The following is a 16622-nucleotide window of genomic DNA, read 5'->3' as shown; positions in this document are numbered from 1 at the left end:
ATTTCAATAGGTTTAATGTACCAGACACAAATTCCCTTTTATTATGTGGGTCTTAAGTCCAATTATACAGCTCTGGATTTCTTCCAGAATAAAAAAGCTACTCTAGTACCACTGGGAGTATCCTACTGGGCTGATCATTGGAATGGCTCATGGAAATAACAACTGGGAGGACTAGTGATTTCTTGTCTCCCTTGGAAGCTTCCAATGCTATGAGAGCCAGTCTTCAGTGAAGAGGCTTCCAGGCAGCTTCAGATGGATTCCTCTGACATAAGCATGTGATGTAATCATCAAGGGATTCCCATTGGGCAATAGCCTAATTTGTTTCACGAGTTATTTGGGCATAACTCTCCACCCCCACCATGAACAACTAACTTGAGAGCAAGGTGTGTATGCTTGGCTCTAGGCTTTTGTTAAATACCATGAGGTTCTTGTGTGAGGCATTTTCACTCCATTCGTCATAGTTCCATAGATATATGTTAATATATATGTGTGGGCTTTAGGTGGCTTATAAAATGTTTCTCTGAAAATTTCAATCATCCTTAGTGTTATTTATCCCTCCTGCATTCATCTCACTCCATGTTACCCTGATTTCTCTCTCCCTAGTTAACACTCCTGGATGTTTTTCCACTTCCCTTTTCATAACACCTGTCCTATGGCCCTTTTTCTAGCGCTCCCTCTCTTCCTCTTTCCCTATGGTCCATAGTCTTGGATTTTGTGGTTTCTTCAGGAAATAGATTCACATATAAAATTTCAGAGCTAGGACCCATAAACAAGAAAGGACATGTGACATTTATTTTTCTTGGTCTGGGTTACCTCACTCAGTATAGTATTTTCCAGTTCTATCCATTTACCTGCTAATTTCATTTTTCTTTGCAGTTGAACAGTATTCCATTGTGTGTATACCACATTGCCATTATTCTGGATTTCACTTAGAAGTTTTTTCTTACTCTCACTAAGTTTGTTGAGGTGTTTCTTCATGTCCTTCATGAACCTTGAGTTCTTTGATAGTATTTATGAATGTTCTTTTAAATTTCGTGTCCTGGGGTTCATTTAAGTAATTCTCATTACAAAGTATTTCTGTAGGACTAGTGGTTTCAGCAGAGAGTGATATTCCTTTGTTTTTTTATATTGTTTGTGTTTTTTCAGTGTGAGTTGGGCATGCGTAGATCTAAGGATTGGCTCAGCAATAAAGTGCTGGCCTAGCATGTATGGAGCTTGGTGTTCAGTCCTCAGCATGGATAATCCGGACACAGTGATGCATGCTTATAATCCCAGCATTTCAAGTAGGAGGATTAGCAATTCAGGTCATCCTGGGCTACATACCGAGTTTGAGGTTAGCCTCAGCTACATAAGCTACATAAGACCCTGCCTCAAATAGAAAAATAATTATGTTCCTGCTCCCTTTATGTATAATCAAGAATCTAATCTGATAAATAGGCTCTTGCATTGTAATTAGACATGGGAACAGCTACATCCAATACAGTAAGGAAATAGCTCTTCTCCCTGATCCTATACCCATGCTGAAAAAGAAAATATGAGTGTTCATATGTTCCCTTACAGTTATATGATACTGTAAAACTTCATTATTTATTTATTATTTATTTATGTAATGCAGAGGAAATGGGGCTGTGTGTTCCATGGCACAGGTGTGCAAGTCAGAGGAAAGCTTGGGGGAATGGTTCTTTCCTTCTCTTAAGTGTGTTCTAGGGATCTGAAACTCAGATCATCAAGCTTTGCAGCAAGCACCTTGACCAGCTGAGCTATGGCGCTAACAATGCATTACATATAAATGTGCATATGCATGCATGTATATATGTATACATGGCTTTTCAAGAGGCTTCCAAAGGGTTCACATCTGTTCTGAACAACTGATGAGATGCAGCCTAACACAGATATCTGGAGGCCACTGTAAATAAAAGAGCTGGGCAGCATGCTACTACTCCAGAAAGCCCGTGGTAGGCTGTTACAGCTTGATGCACTCATCCTCAGCAGGTTGTCCAGAAAATTGGTTTCTATCTCTCTTGTTTGGGGAATGCAAAGGAAAAAATGAAAAAAAAATCAAAGCATACCACAATAACAACAGCAAATCCAAGATGATGGGAGACAACAAAAGAGGCAGAGAACAAAATGGACCAAAATACAGAAAATTAAAATGAAACTCTACTTGTTTATCAATAATTACACTAAGTATAAAAAATTAAGCTTCTTAATGAAATATAATAGAGTGCTGGACAATAAAAACAAACAAACAAACAAAAGCCTGATGAACATAAGATCTATCTTTATGTTATCTATATTACAGAATTGTTTTAGATTTAGATATGCTGAAGATGCAGACATGGTGAAATATTCAATGTGAATGGTAACCCAAAAGTATCAGACATAGCAATACTTGTATCAGACAAATATTGATGACTGTGATCATACACAGAGGAGGTAATATAATATAATATAATATGTGATTATATAATGTCAAAGGGTAAATTCACTAGGATGATATATGTGCCTAATATCAAATACCTAAATATGTGAAGTGAAGAATGATAGAACTGAAGGTAGAATTCAACAGCTACATAATAATAACAGGGGATTTTCATATCTAACTTTTAAAAATGAGCAAAATACAGAAAGAAGATCCATAAAGAGGACACAGTAACACTACAGACACATACTGAGCATGGAACCAACACAGCACAAGTTGTGTTATTCTGAAGTATATACAGAGCCTTCTCTAAAATGCACCCCATGTTAGATCATAGAAAAAGTCAATAAATTTAAGGAGTTTGAAATCATATCAGGTGTTTTTCTCTGATGCAAAAGAATGAAACTAGAAATCAATAGCAGATGGGAATTAGAAAATTCACAACTAAGTGGTAATTAAAAGTACAAACACTTGAGCAATCACTAGATTCAAAAAAGAAAAAAGAATGCCATGGGGAAATATCTATAGATAAATAAAAAGAAAAATACATATCAGAATTTATGAGAGGCCCCAAGCTACACAAAAAAAGAAATTTATAATGATAAATGCTGACAATAAAAAGAGAAATATTTCAAATGAATGCTCAGACAAGGCTTCAAGGGACTAAAACAGGAAAAAAATTAAGCATGAACATAACAAAGAGAAAGAAAAAGTGAGGATTACAAAAGAAAAAAATGAAATAAAGAAGAGCAAATAAAGAAGAGCAAAATTCTTTAGGAAAACCCACTAGTATAAGATTTGACATTTGGAAAGATGAATAGCATTGTCAAAACTTTATCCTTACTATAAAAGAAAGAGAATTAAAATAAAGACAACTGAAGCAAAAGAGGGACCCACAGCTATACCATACAAATAAGCATCAACACAGTGGGTAACCTAAAGGGAAAATGAATAAGCTCCTGTAACATACAAACCACCAACGCTAAATACAAATACAAACCACCATGACTTCATAGTGGAGAAACAGAACATCTAAGCAGACCTGTAACTAGGAAGCAGATTGAATCAATACTTGAAAACCTCTCAAAAAATGAGAGCCCAAGGCCAGATGGCTTCACTGATGAATTTTACTGAATTTAAAAATGAGATTGAATGTCAGTCTTTCTCAAACTCATGCAAAAACTAAAAAGGAACAAAGTCTTCCAAACTGGTATGAGATTGGCCTTAATGCCAAAGCCAGAAAGACATTATTAAAACAAAGACTTACAACAATATCTCTGATGGAAAAGCTCACAACAAAACACTGTCAAACAAATTCAATGTCACGTTAAAGAAGTCAGACATTGTGTCTACATTTATCTGTGGATTGCAAAGATGTTCCAGTACATGAAATTTCACCAATGTGATAAACTAAGTTAACAGAGGAAGCATAAAACTTACATAATCATCTTCTGTAGGCTCAGAAAAATGATAAAATTCAGTGACCTTTCATGATCAAAATATTTTATAAACCAGTTGAAGGAGATTGTCCCAACATGATAAAGGCTACATCCAAAATCACACAGTTGAGATCATATTGAATGTTAAAAAAATCCAAAATTATTTTTTCTTAAATTAGAAATAGGGTTCTACTTTGAGATAAGGATGAAGCTGCCTGCTCCTGCAGCTTCAGCCAACATCATTCTAGCAGGCCTAGCCAGAACCATTTTGCAATAAAGAAATGAAAATATCATATTGAGAAAAGGAACAAAATCACCTCAGAGTATATGATATAGTTATCCCCCAAATAAGATTATTTAAAATCTATACATATTTTAAACTATAAAATAGTGCTAGCAAGATAGCTCAGTGGTAAAAGCCTTACCATCAAGTGTAACTGACTATCAGATCCCCGAGACACACAAGGTAGAGAGAACTGACTCATGCAAGTTGTACTTTGACCTCCACACACATGCTATACCATATGTACATACATAAAATAAAGAAATAAAGGGATAAACAATTTTATCTATTTAATATAAATTAAAACTATATATATAAACTATCTATCATCTATCTATCTATCTATCTATCTATCTATCTATCTATTTATCTAACATCTGTCTCGCATATAATTTAAACTATAAACGTAAAAATTAAAATCAGGAGCAAAAATACCCCCTAGGAACAAGGAAACTCTTAAAAGTTACTGTATAGAAAACCAATATAAAAATCAGTCATATTTCTATGTACTCAGAATGATAAATCTGAAAGTATGATCAAGAAAATGATCATATTTACATTAATCTAAAAGTGTTGGGGTTGAATTTAATTTAGAGGTGAAAGTTCTGTACACTTAAAACCATAAAAAATTGCAAAAGAATTAAGGAAGACAGTAAATGGAAAAGTATTACATGTTTATGGGTGGGAAAAAAATCCCTAGTTTTAGAAATCTGATACTTCTCAGAGAAATCTACACATTCATTGCAATCTTCATCAAAAATTTATTGATACTTTTAAGATAAATGAGCAAAGAATTTTAAATTTTAATGGAACCACCAGTGACCCAGAATAACCAAAACAATGCCTAGAAGAACAAGGTGAGGGACTTTGCTTTTGTTTCAAAATATACTAAAATACAGTATCTATCTATCTATCTATCTATCTATCTATCTATCTATCTATCTATCTATCTAACATGTCTCGCATATAATTTAAACTATAAATATAGTAACTAAACTGGCATTGACCTGACATAAGAACATATACATAGATAAATAAAGCAGAAAAGGAAGGCCAGAAATAAGCTTACTATGAGATAATCAATGTGTCTTCCAAGGGCCCAAGCATACCTAATGTGAGGAAGTGTAGTCTCAGAACAAATATGTTGAAAAGCTTGTGTTTCTAAAGATGATGTTGAAACTGGATATGCAAAGGAAAAATACTAAATCTTTATCTTATATGTACACGAAGTCAATCTAGGTGGATTAAGTATTTAAAGAAGAATTGAAACTATAAAACATCTAGAAGATGCTATATGTTTATGCCCTTATTAGATGCCACTCTGGTCATTCATTGTCTGAATTCCACTCACCACCACAACCTATTTTCAAATAGGCTTCTTCTAAAGAATTTCTTCTGATACTTGCATGTTGAACAGCTACTGAGAACCATTTATACTTGAAGGAAAATTTTTATGAATGTAAATTTCTTGGACCAATTTTTTTCTTTAGTATTTTAATATGGTACTCCATTTCTTTCAGTAATTTTCTACATTCATGTTGAGAACCGAGACCATTCTAATTTTCTATTCCTGACACGTCCCATGCATTAGTATATTTTGAAACAAAAGTAAAGATTCTCTTGAGTTGCTTAATTTTCTTCTTTGCTAAGTTACACTTTTGTTAACATGTAATTCATAGAATATGAGAGCACCTTCACAGAATATGGAAACTCAGTGGTTAATTGTGTATTCATGAAGTTGTATAGCTGTCGTCATACCTAACTTTTAGGTATTTTCATCATCCCAAGGGAGATCCCAAAGGAGCTGTCACTCTCACCTTGAAGTCCCTAGAAACAATTAATCAGCCTGCTTTTTATGGGTCTATTTTGTGCATTTCATATAACTACTTGGGGGTTTTGTTACTTTTTTTTTTATGAAACATAATTATCAAGGTTCATCCATGCTATAACATTTATCAGAACTTGGCTACTTTTCATTATAAGTATTCTATTAAATGGTTACATTGCATTTTGTTGACTCATGTAAGCTGATCCCATCCTATAGCTATTCCATTATAAAATTGCTTTAATTAAGAGTCTTACACGAATTTTATGAACATATATGCTGGTAATTTTGCCATGCAGAAGATTTTTATTTTGACTGAGTCCTATTTGTTTTGTTTTTAAACCGTGTCATGCATAAATTCTTTTCCAAGAACAATGTCATAAACCTTCTCTGCCCCCAGGTGTCATATGGAGGTCCTTATGGATATCGGGGGCTGGAGGACCATAAAAGATGAACAGGCACTATTGAGAAACTGGGTATGAGGAAAGCAGTGAATGATGCCCATTTCACAGGGCTGGATAAGCCAGACTTGAGGAAGAAATTGACTCAGCAAGGACCTCAAGACTGGCATGGGGATCTCATAGCTTTCGTGAGCACTTAGGTGAGGCAGGATCTTTATAAAGTTGGACAGGCTTTAGCAGATGTACAAGACTCAGACAGCATGTAAGGAGTGTGTAAAGTGACAGAGCAACCTAGAGGAGATAAGAGAAAGGCAAAGTTGACAAAGAGGTCTATCTGGGTAATTCAAAGGTCAATGTGGCAAGATTTGCTTCAAGCAGGAGTTCCTAATGGGGTGGGGTGGAGAAATGGACAGCAAGCCAAATTCTTTGCTAAGGAGCTTCGGGAAGGTGTTAGAGCCCAAGAAGCAGTTCTCAGAAGGACTCCATGATAAAACAACACAGGTAAAGATAATCAAGCCTCTCTCAGGGGTGGGTAATTGTCCCCCCCCCCCCACATACTAAGCAGGATGTCTCTCTGCTCTAGCAAAGGTTATGCTCGGTTTGTGTAAGTCATCCCCAAGAAGGAATTTTAACCACACTAAGTCTTTATTTACTTTTATATGCCATTGTTTATTGCTGTTGTTTTTATTTTACAGATAAAAATGAGTTATATGGATGTTAGGTATCATTACTAAGCCTACCATGTTACAGGGATCTCTAGAACCCAACATTATTCACTGAAGGAAACGTTTTGGCTGATTCTGGCAGCAAAAGTGACTTTCAAGGGTGTATAGTGCAAAATCGTGATTTGGACTTAATTATCTCACTCAGTCACTTCATACATTTTTGTCATGTTGAGCAACGGATCTGGGTAGGGGCTGGGCTGCAGAGCCTTAACTTAGGAATGTTAAACCTGTCTTGTAATCCCAGAGAATGATGGCCAGAGCCTCAAAGTCCACTCGCAAACTATTCATTAAGCAAGCTCCTCAAATCTTGAGGTATGTGATCTTACCTTTCTAAATCACGCCAAAGAAATTCCTCACACTGTGAGAAACTGTGTCTTACAGATTCCACCACTGCACACAGCAGCATTGCTGTTCAATCTCATTTGCCTCCATGTCCAGGAACTCCGTCACCACCTGGTTCTTTCCCTCTTTTCCTTTGTCCAGATGCTAATATTTTCTTTGTTAATTCATCTAGTATTTACATTATATGTGCTAAATATATTGTATAGCACAATATGATATATATATATTCCAAAATTCTTCTGTGCTTAGCATTTTGAACTACATTATTAGTCTATATTAATTCTCTCCCATTGCCGTCTCTTGCTTCTCCCACATGAATCTCCTTCCTCTTCCCAGATACCATGCTAAATTATTTTCATAATTTAGAAAAAGTCTGAATTCTGCCTTTAAGATAGTTAAAAAATACTGTATTTTTCTATGTATTTTTCATGTGAGTTTGACTTTTGAAAATTGAAAAATGTGGTTTTGCAGTAAAAGGGACCGCTGGTGGAAGTCTGCAGAGAGAACCAACGAAGCCTTGGAATTCCTCCTGCTCTGACTGCCTTTTGTGCCACATAATCTCTGCAGTCTTTCAGTGAGTGCTGAGCATCACTGCAAATGAGTTCAAACAGGATTTTATTACTTGTAACTGAAAGAATGTCACCAAGTAATAATTATACTAAAACTCTTAGCCTGATAATGTGGGCACAGGTACTGTGGCATTTAGAAACACTGTCTCCGTCTCCAAAGGTATCTTTGTTTCCTGGGTGATTATTCAGTCCGAATATGTATGCCCATAACCTATGGATGTTCAGACACTGAATTTCCAAGGGACTTTTGGTTTAGGCTTGGTGTGCAAAGAGGGTTAGTTTTAGGATAAATTAGAATATTTGTCTGGCTTTAAAATATAGAACTCCAGATCAAGGATCAAGTTAAACAAACTTAGTGTATGAAAACTATAACAGTTTCATTTCACTGGGAAACTAGTGCCTAAGTCAGAGCATTAATTGCCATAATAAAATGATTTCCATTTGTAGAAAGCAAACAGACTTGTTCATAAATAAATTTGAATCATGATTTCAACACTTAGCAACTGCATGATTTTGGTTAACCTACTTATAATCCTTGTGCCTCAGTTTTAAATTTGTAAAATGGAAACAAACTTATCAACATTTGGAGATACTTAAAAGCATACATGTATGGAAAACTGTTTCCTTTCATTCATCTACCTCCCCAGGCTCTTACAGTCTTCCAAGATGATCCCCAAGCCTTTCAGGGAGAGGTGTGCTGTAGACATACCACTCAAGGCTGAGTACTTTGAAGTCTCTTATTTTCTGCATGTTGACTTGTGGGTTTCTCTGTTAACTGCCATTTTCTGTGATCTATTTGCATCTGGGTACGACTGATGATTACTTTTTTTCTCAGGTAATGTGCATAGCACCTTCCAGCTCTATGAAAACTAGGCAGAAGGGATTAAGTTTCCGGGTCAGTACCCACATGGTATCTATCTATCTATCTATCTATCTATCTATCTATCTATCTATCTATCTATCTATCTAATCTATCTATCCATCTATCATCTATCTACCCATCCATCTATCTGTCTACCCATATGGAGTTACCCTATAATGGGGGATAATGCCCCAATTTGATCACATGCTAGCAAAATAGAAACCCTAGTACCAGGAATGGGATACCTCCATTTAGGTTGTTTGTGAGTGGTGTGAATGGTATTCCATAGACACCCAATCATTACAGGCTTTTGCCATTGTTCTTTGTTACCATACAGAACTTGATAGAAAGACCCTATTTCTACAAACACCAGAAACATGAATCATTTTAATACTATAGCTAAGTATTAGAATAATTTAAAAATTCTGTGTGCCTGAATTCATAATTAGAATCAGTATTCTGAAATTACTTACAATTCTCAAATGTAATTCCTTTATTTAATATATATGCTGGATGGTATTGTTGTGAAATTATATTTGGAAGATTTTAAGGCAGTCAAAAACAGGTAATAGAACTAAGCACTAGAAGTTTCTGCCTAGTGGGATAACATCTGTTTGGTGAAAATAATTAATAAACATAAAAATATACCTAATTAGGATGTATACTATCAGTCACGTTAGTGGTGGGTTAGGATAAGTGTGAAGAGATGATGTATGTGGCATCCACAGGAGAGGAAAGAGCCTAGAATAACTTGAGTGGCAGGTAGACCAATTCTGAATGCCCTTTACCACTATAAATAATGATATTTACTAGATTAGTCATCCAAGTTGCCAAGGCTAATGAAACTACCACTGGCAGAAAATGCACACCCTCGGGGTCCAAAGATAAGAACAGCTGTGATGTGGATGGTGAAAATTCCTTACAAGTGTTAACCCCATGTATGCTTGCCTGTAGCCTTTTCCCAAGGTGAGCCATGGAGTGTTCCCAGGATGAGCCACAGAACTTTCCCCAGAATGAGCCATGGAGCTAGGATGAGCTACAGAGCTTTCCCAGGGTGAGCCACGTAGTTCCTCAGGGTGAGCCATGGAGCTTTCCCCAGGATGAGCCACAGAGCCTTCCCAGGATGAGCCACAGAGCCTTCCCAGGATGAGCCACAGAGCCTTCCCAGGGTGAGTCACAGAGTTTTCCCAGGATGAGCCACAGAGCCTTCCCAGGGTGAGTCACAGAGCCTTCCCAGGATGAGCCACAGAGCCTTCCCAGGATGAGCCACAGAGCCTTCCCAGGATGAGCCACAGAGCCTTCCCAGGCTGTGTCACAGAACTTTCCCTGGATGAGTCACAGAACATTCCCAGGATGAGCCATGGAGCTTTCCCCAGGATGAGCCACAGAGCCTTCCCAGGATGAGCCACAGAGTTTTCCCAGGATGAGTCACAGAACATTCCCAGGGCGAGCCACGGAGCTTTCCCTAAGAAGGGCCATATTGCTGAGAAAAGTGACTTTCCTGAATTTGCATCTGGTTGTTGTAGTTTTTACATCTTAAGAAGGTCAGAGCTCTGAAGGAGGTCATAATGAAAGAAGTGATTTTCCAAATTATTTGACCTTCCTTAGCATATCACAATATAAGTGGAAGAATGAATTAAAGGGACAGAGAGATCTCAAAATACTGGAGAAGACATCAAAAGCAGATACTAGCTTTGAGGATTAAGAGAAGAAAGGAAAGAAAGATGTTAACAAGGGGAAAGATAAAAACTACTGTGATAATGCCTTTTGCTAGGCCGAAGGGTAAGGCCAGTACCTACATTACTTGTCTCCATCTATTTCTAATTTATTAGCCTTCACTGAGTTCTCACACTTAGTTACTACATGAATGAGTAAAGATACAGCAGGTGACATCTAGGTAGCCTTGTCCATGTGCCGAGTTCTGGTGACCTGTTAATTCACAAGTCAGAGATACTGATGATCCATTTCATAGAGCAAGTGCAGGCCTATTTTCAGAATGAAGACTCTATGTGTTCTATGCTTCAAGCTGAAGCCAGATGGCTAGATCACAGATTTAATGATGGGTCTGTCAGGTTACCTCACACACAGGGGCTTTGTACTTCAATGTTTCAAAGAGAATGAAAGGCACATAGTCTGAGTAAGGATAGGGAGAGGGAAGGGTGTATATGCAATGCCTAATATGGGGTTCATAAGAGGGTATCTTTGTTGATGTGATATTCATGCCAAGTTCTAAAGAATAAGTAGATACTCTCCCCTGAAATTTCCAGTCCTCAGTCATGTATGAAGTGTTTGTAAGGAAGAATTATTATTTTGGAACTATAAGAATTTCCAATAGCTGTAGAGTGTTGAAATAGAAGCTTAAGGCATGCCTTAGGCTCTCCAGGAAACAGCAGATGACAGCTTTTAAAATTAGATTTATTTATTTTTACTTATATATATATATGGGTACTTTGCAATGTGTGTGCCTGGTGTCTATGCAGGCCACAAAGGGCCCTGGAACTGGAGTTACAGATGGTTGTCAGATATCATGTGGGTGCTGGGAATTGAACGCTAGTCCTCTGGAAGAAAAGCATGTGCTCTTAACCACAAAGCCTTCCCTCTAGCCCCAAGGACAGATTTTGGTGCAGGGAGTTATATAGAATTATTCTGAATGAAAAGAATAACTAGAGACTGAAGGAGACCATACTGGGCCATATTCTACTTGCAACCAAGCTCACATAAAGCAACCAATAGTGAATTCTGGAGGGCAAAGGCATTTGCCTTCCATTGACCTTGAATAAAATTTCAAAAGTGGTGTAGCAATCATAAGGCAGCTGATTTTCATTCTCAGAAAAGCATTTCAGCTGTGAGCCATCAGTTGGTCATACCACAGCAGCTAGGAAAAAAGTAACTCACACTTGAAAGGGAACTCTACACAGCATACAAAACTATAAATTTGACTAAATAAGGCTGGAGTAAAAAGTGCATAATCAGGTGATACAGGGATTTATAATCACAGTTAAAGGTTTATTAAGCTGAAGGGTAATTTTAAACAATGGGGTATTAATGATTTTAAGTTAAAAGTTAATACATTTGATCATCTTAGTACTTTTAAAGAATCAGTATGGCTTTAAAGATGATTTAGGGTAAGCTTAATAAAAGTAGAAGACCCACTTTGAAGTTGTTCCTGCTGACAAGGAAGAAATGGTGAGAATTTGATGTTTTTAGGTAGGGCTTTGTAGCAGACCTTTTTTTGGACCACCAGCTCCCAAATGATGACACAGAGACTTCTTATTACTTATGAAAGCTTAGCTTTAGCTTGGGCTTCTTCCCAACTAGCTCTTAAAAGTTAAATTAACCCATTTATATTAATCTATGTTCTGCCACATGGCTCATTACCTTTCCCCCATACTGTACATCAACTTCCTCCTCATATTGCTGGTAAAATTTCCAGCCTCTCAAATTCTCCACCCCCCACCTCCTGAGTTTCTCTATTTCCCTGGAAATCCTGCATATTCTCTCCTGCATAGATATTGGCACTTCAGCTCTTTATTAAGCCAATCAGAAGGTGCCTTAGGCAGGTGAGGAAGAACAGACACATGTTCATACAATATCCTGCAACAATTCTTCCTTTTTGTCTAAATAAAAAGGAAAGATTTTTAACTCTAACATAGGAAAACTATATACAATAAGAATAATTATCAGGTAAGAATTACATTAATAATGTCCAGTCCATTTGTATTTGGCAACTTTGGAGAAAGTACTCTATTATCTCTCCTATCTTGGTGAGTCCAAAGTTTTATACCTTAACAACTTTCTATCATAACTTGTATTACTAACCTAAATATATCCTTTTAGACCTTAGCATTTTTTCTCAGATAAACAACTTACGTTTTTATATACCTCAACCTTTATAAACTTTATATCTCTTTTGTGAGTTTTTTTTAAATTTGGTAATAAAGAAAATAGTAAAACTATAATAATCTAGTCTTCAACCCCATCAGAGACCTGAGAAGGATAAATTATTACCCGAGTAAACAGGAAGTGCAGAGCAAGCACATTCCAACACTATAGAAATAACAGAGACAGCTGGCTGCCTGGAGAGTCACCCAAGATTCCTCTGTAATATTGGGGCATCCATATTTGGCCTACAGGCCTAGAATATATGACAGACTTTTATGTGAGGCAGAAATTTTGAAGGACTGTTCTACTTGGTCTTGGCAAAGTTCAACAGTCAAGTTTCTTTGTGTCCCTCTTGTCCAATTTGGATAACATACTGTCAGCAGTTGAGGCAAGGGCAGTTTCTTTCTCAGTGTCTAGTTTTGCCACATTGAAAGTAAACTCCATATGGGGGTTCTTTGATGTCCATGATATTCTCTGAAGTAGATTGGTGCTGACAGGAGCAGACGTATCTCACTGTCATGAAAAGTCTTATGCTATTAAAACATTTTAAATGCCGTATTTGTAGCTCTCTGAAGTGTTTGAAGACTACCTATCTATCTAAAACATATCTATTTATCCTTGAAAATATACATAATATGACTATAAGTTGGATTGTTGTAGATGACTAACTACTAACCAGCACTTCTTACTTATTCTAAACAGTTTGTAATAATAGCTTTCAAGGACTAGAACTTTACATTATATTTTAAAATGAGCTACATAGGTATAATGCCTTAAAAAAGAATAGAAACATATATACAGTATGTTATAACAAAAATAACCGTAAATTTATTTCAATATAAAAAATCCACACCAATGCAAAATATTTGAGACTAGTAGTTGCTTTTTGTGGTTTTTTGTTTTTTTTCGAGACAGGGTTTCTCTGTGTAGCTTTGCGCCTTTCCTGGATCTCGCTCTGTAGACCAGGCTGACCTCGAACTCACAAAGATCTGCCTGCCTCTGCTTCCCGAGTGCTGGGATTAAAGGCATGTGCCACCACTGCCTGGCTTTAGTAGTTGCTTTTTAATAGATTCAATAATCTACTCTTTTGTCCTATCATTCCTATAGCCCTCTTTTCTTTCTTTTCATCTCCCATCTGCATTTTTCCAACACTAAATAGAAAAGAAAGAAGGATAGAGGAAAGAAAGAAGGAAACCCCTTAATCTTACCTCCTTTGTTTAGCTTCCTCCCTGATCATGACCAACAACTTGCAACTAACCCCCCCTGAACAATGATAGACATCCACTGAATGACCAAAAATCACCCACCCCACCTCTTGGGAATGTGGGCGCCATGTCCTTAAAGCTACTTCCTATTATCTGGGGGTGATGGCACCTTTAGGGGACCCTGAGAAAATTGGTATAACTGTCAAGTGCTGTGAGAGCTAGCTGTATCACATGTTGTCTCATCTCTGTATGATGGGAAAGTTCAGGGCTTAACTGAAGTCTTGGGTGGAGTAGTCTGTGAGGCTGGACCATTTTAGCTAGCGGGTTTGAAGTTATCCTGAGCAGTTTGTGGTCCTAACCAACCTTTGGGTGGCATTTGTCAGCTTAATGGTGTTACCACAGTCCAGGTGGATTTGTTGTTGCAGGACATCCATCATCTTTTGTGAAACCTCAAAGGTCACTGTTAGGAATGGTTATGGTTCACTGCAGAAAACTTAAACATTTCAAATGCCATATATAGCAGATCTCTGACAGATTAGAGGACTACAATCTATTAAGTACATCCAGGGCACACAAACTTAGTTCCTAGTTATCTGCTTCAGACTCAAATCCAAATATAGGTACAGGAAGCTAGATGAAGCTCATTATAAAATTAGTTACCACTCTGTATGACTATTAATAATATCCTAACAGAAAGTTTATGTATATACATAATAATCTTATGGATTTTAAGATAGTATTTATATCATAAGAAAAGTTTCAAAGAGTCAAAATAAACCAAAGGATTATGAGATTAGTGGCAACAGAATAGTCCATTAATTTTGGTTTTCTTCTGTCCCTTATCAGGTGGTTCTTCTGACATGAGACAGAGATTTTGGATTTTCCTTTAACAAGCATGCTTGGGTTTAGAGGAGAGAACCATGTTCCAACTCCAAAGCCAGATTGATTTTTAATTGAATTGGGACCATGAAAAGACCATTTGCCTTTTATGTATGTATAGAGCTGCAAAAACAAGCCCAGCTAACACAGCCAGTAGAGCATGAGACTCTTAATCTCAGGGTCATGGCTTCTAGCCCCACGGTGGGTGCCAAATGTAGCAGGTCTTTCTTTAGACTGCCAGCTTGGTGGTCTTTGACATCTCTTTTAACATGGAAACTTATTAATTATGAAAACTTGGCTTTAGCTTAGGCTTGTTCAACAAGTTCTTAAAACTTAAATTAACCCATTTATATTAATCTATATTCTGCCTATTACTTCTCCTCCATACTGTAGGTCAGACTTCTTCCATATTTTGCTGGTGAAATTCCTAGTCTATCAGATTATTCCCTTAGGATCCTCTCTCTTCCCAGAAGTCCTGCCTATCCTTTCCTACCTAGCTATTGGCCATTCAGCCCTTTATTAAACCAATGAGAAGCTACCTTAGGCAGGTGAGGAAGGACAGACACATCTTCACACAGTGTGACCAAATATCCTGCAACAGAGCTTGGAATGAAGAAAAGTGAACTGGTTAAGAAGATATAGAAATATTCTAACTAGTGATCCATATTTCAAATGAAAAGGATGCAGGGTGGTAGAGAAAGATGGATGAAGGTGGTTTCTGACCTGGGAATCTGAAATAGGAAATTTGGTCAAATACAAGATTATGGGACTTTCATTTCCTATTCTTCCTGTCTGGCCCATAGAAAATTGTACTTGGCAGTATACTTGAGTTTAGGGGGAAATATGCAACCATCTCTGCTTAATTAAGCACGGTTGGAAATGATGCATGCTACTTCTGAGATGATATACCAGAGAACCCTCAGCTACACTGTAACCTTTTTTTTTTCTTTCTTTGGCAGGAAGCAGAGAGGCCATATGTAAGATCTTGAGTTCCAGAATCAAAGTGTTGAGAACAGTGAATCCCCTCCTGGAGAACAGCTGCTTTGGCCTGTTGCCCAGTCAAGAAAGGACTTAGTATGAGCTAGGAATATATATGACATTGTAGTTGTTTGTTTTTTAGTCTTTACTCTTTGGGGAGCCTACGGGAGCCCACACGGGGCCCTAGTAAGACCTTACTCAAGGTCCGAGAATCTGAGCAATCTTTACTCAGCAGGGCATCAGGTGTTTTGAAGGGTCTACACTTGGCTATATGTTGTGCTTTGATCTTAAGAGGGGGAGATCTTTTGCCTTGCCCCTAGACATTGTATTAAAAAGCCCTTTGGAATAAACTTTGAGGCAACTGGGTATTAACCCAGGGCCGTTCTGAAGCTATCTTGTGTCTCTGTCTTTTTTTAATCATCTCCTTTTATCTTTCTATTTAATATTTCCTCATTCCTCTTTCCTCCCCCCAAGAACCCTTTGACAGGTCAGAGCTGGGCCCTGACAGACTTCCACAGGGACTACCATCTAGCTCCCAAATAAATCACACACCACCGAGGCTTATTCTTAATTGTAAATGCCCAAATTTAGCTTGGCTTATTTCTAGCCAGCTTTTCTTAGCTTAAATTATCCAATCTACCTTTTGCCTCTGGGCTTTTTCCTTTTCTTACTTCTACTTCTGTATATCTTACTTTCACTCTTACTCCATGGCTGGCTGTGTAGCTGGGAGGCTGGCCCCTGGTGTCCTTTCTCTTCTTTCCTTATTCCTCCATCTCCTCCCAGATTTCTCCTCCTCTTTTATTTTCTCTG

General features: G+C 37.3%; 1 long non-coding RNA gene across 3 annotated transcripts; it reads left to right on the top strand.

The window, feature by feature from the left end:
* Positions 1-4563: 4563 nt before the first annotated feature.
* Positions 4564-16205, top strand: LOC128095649 (uncharacterized). 3 transcript variants are annotated; one of them, XR_008213285.1, is made up of 3 exons: positions 4564-8728; positions 8842-8901; positions 15794-16205. It is a non-coding gene; the product is annotated as an uncharacterized LOC128095649 (long non-coding RNA). The 3 variants fall into 3 exon arrangements; XR_008213284.1 differs by lacking the exon at positions 15794-16205 and adding an exon at positions 9823-9985; XR_008213283.1 differs by having other exon boundaries at positions 4564-8901.
* Positions 16206-16622: the final 417 nt, after the last annotated feature.

This window comes from Peromyscus californicus, unplaced genomic scaffold (assembly GCF_007827085.1).
Source record: "Peromyscus californicus insignis strain IS unplaced genomic scaffold, ASM782708v3 Scaffold_11__1_contigs__length_118956290, whole genome shotgun sequence".
Lineage (NCBI taxonomy): Eukaryota > Metazoa > Chordata > Mammalia > Rodentia > Cricetidae > Peromyscus > Peromyscus californicus.
The sequence above is the reverse complement of the archived record's forward strand: the minus strand, read 5'-3'. Positions and strand labels throughout refer to the sequence as shown.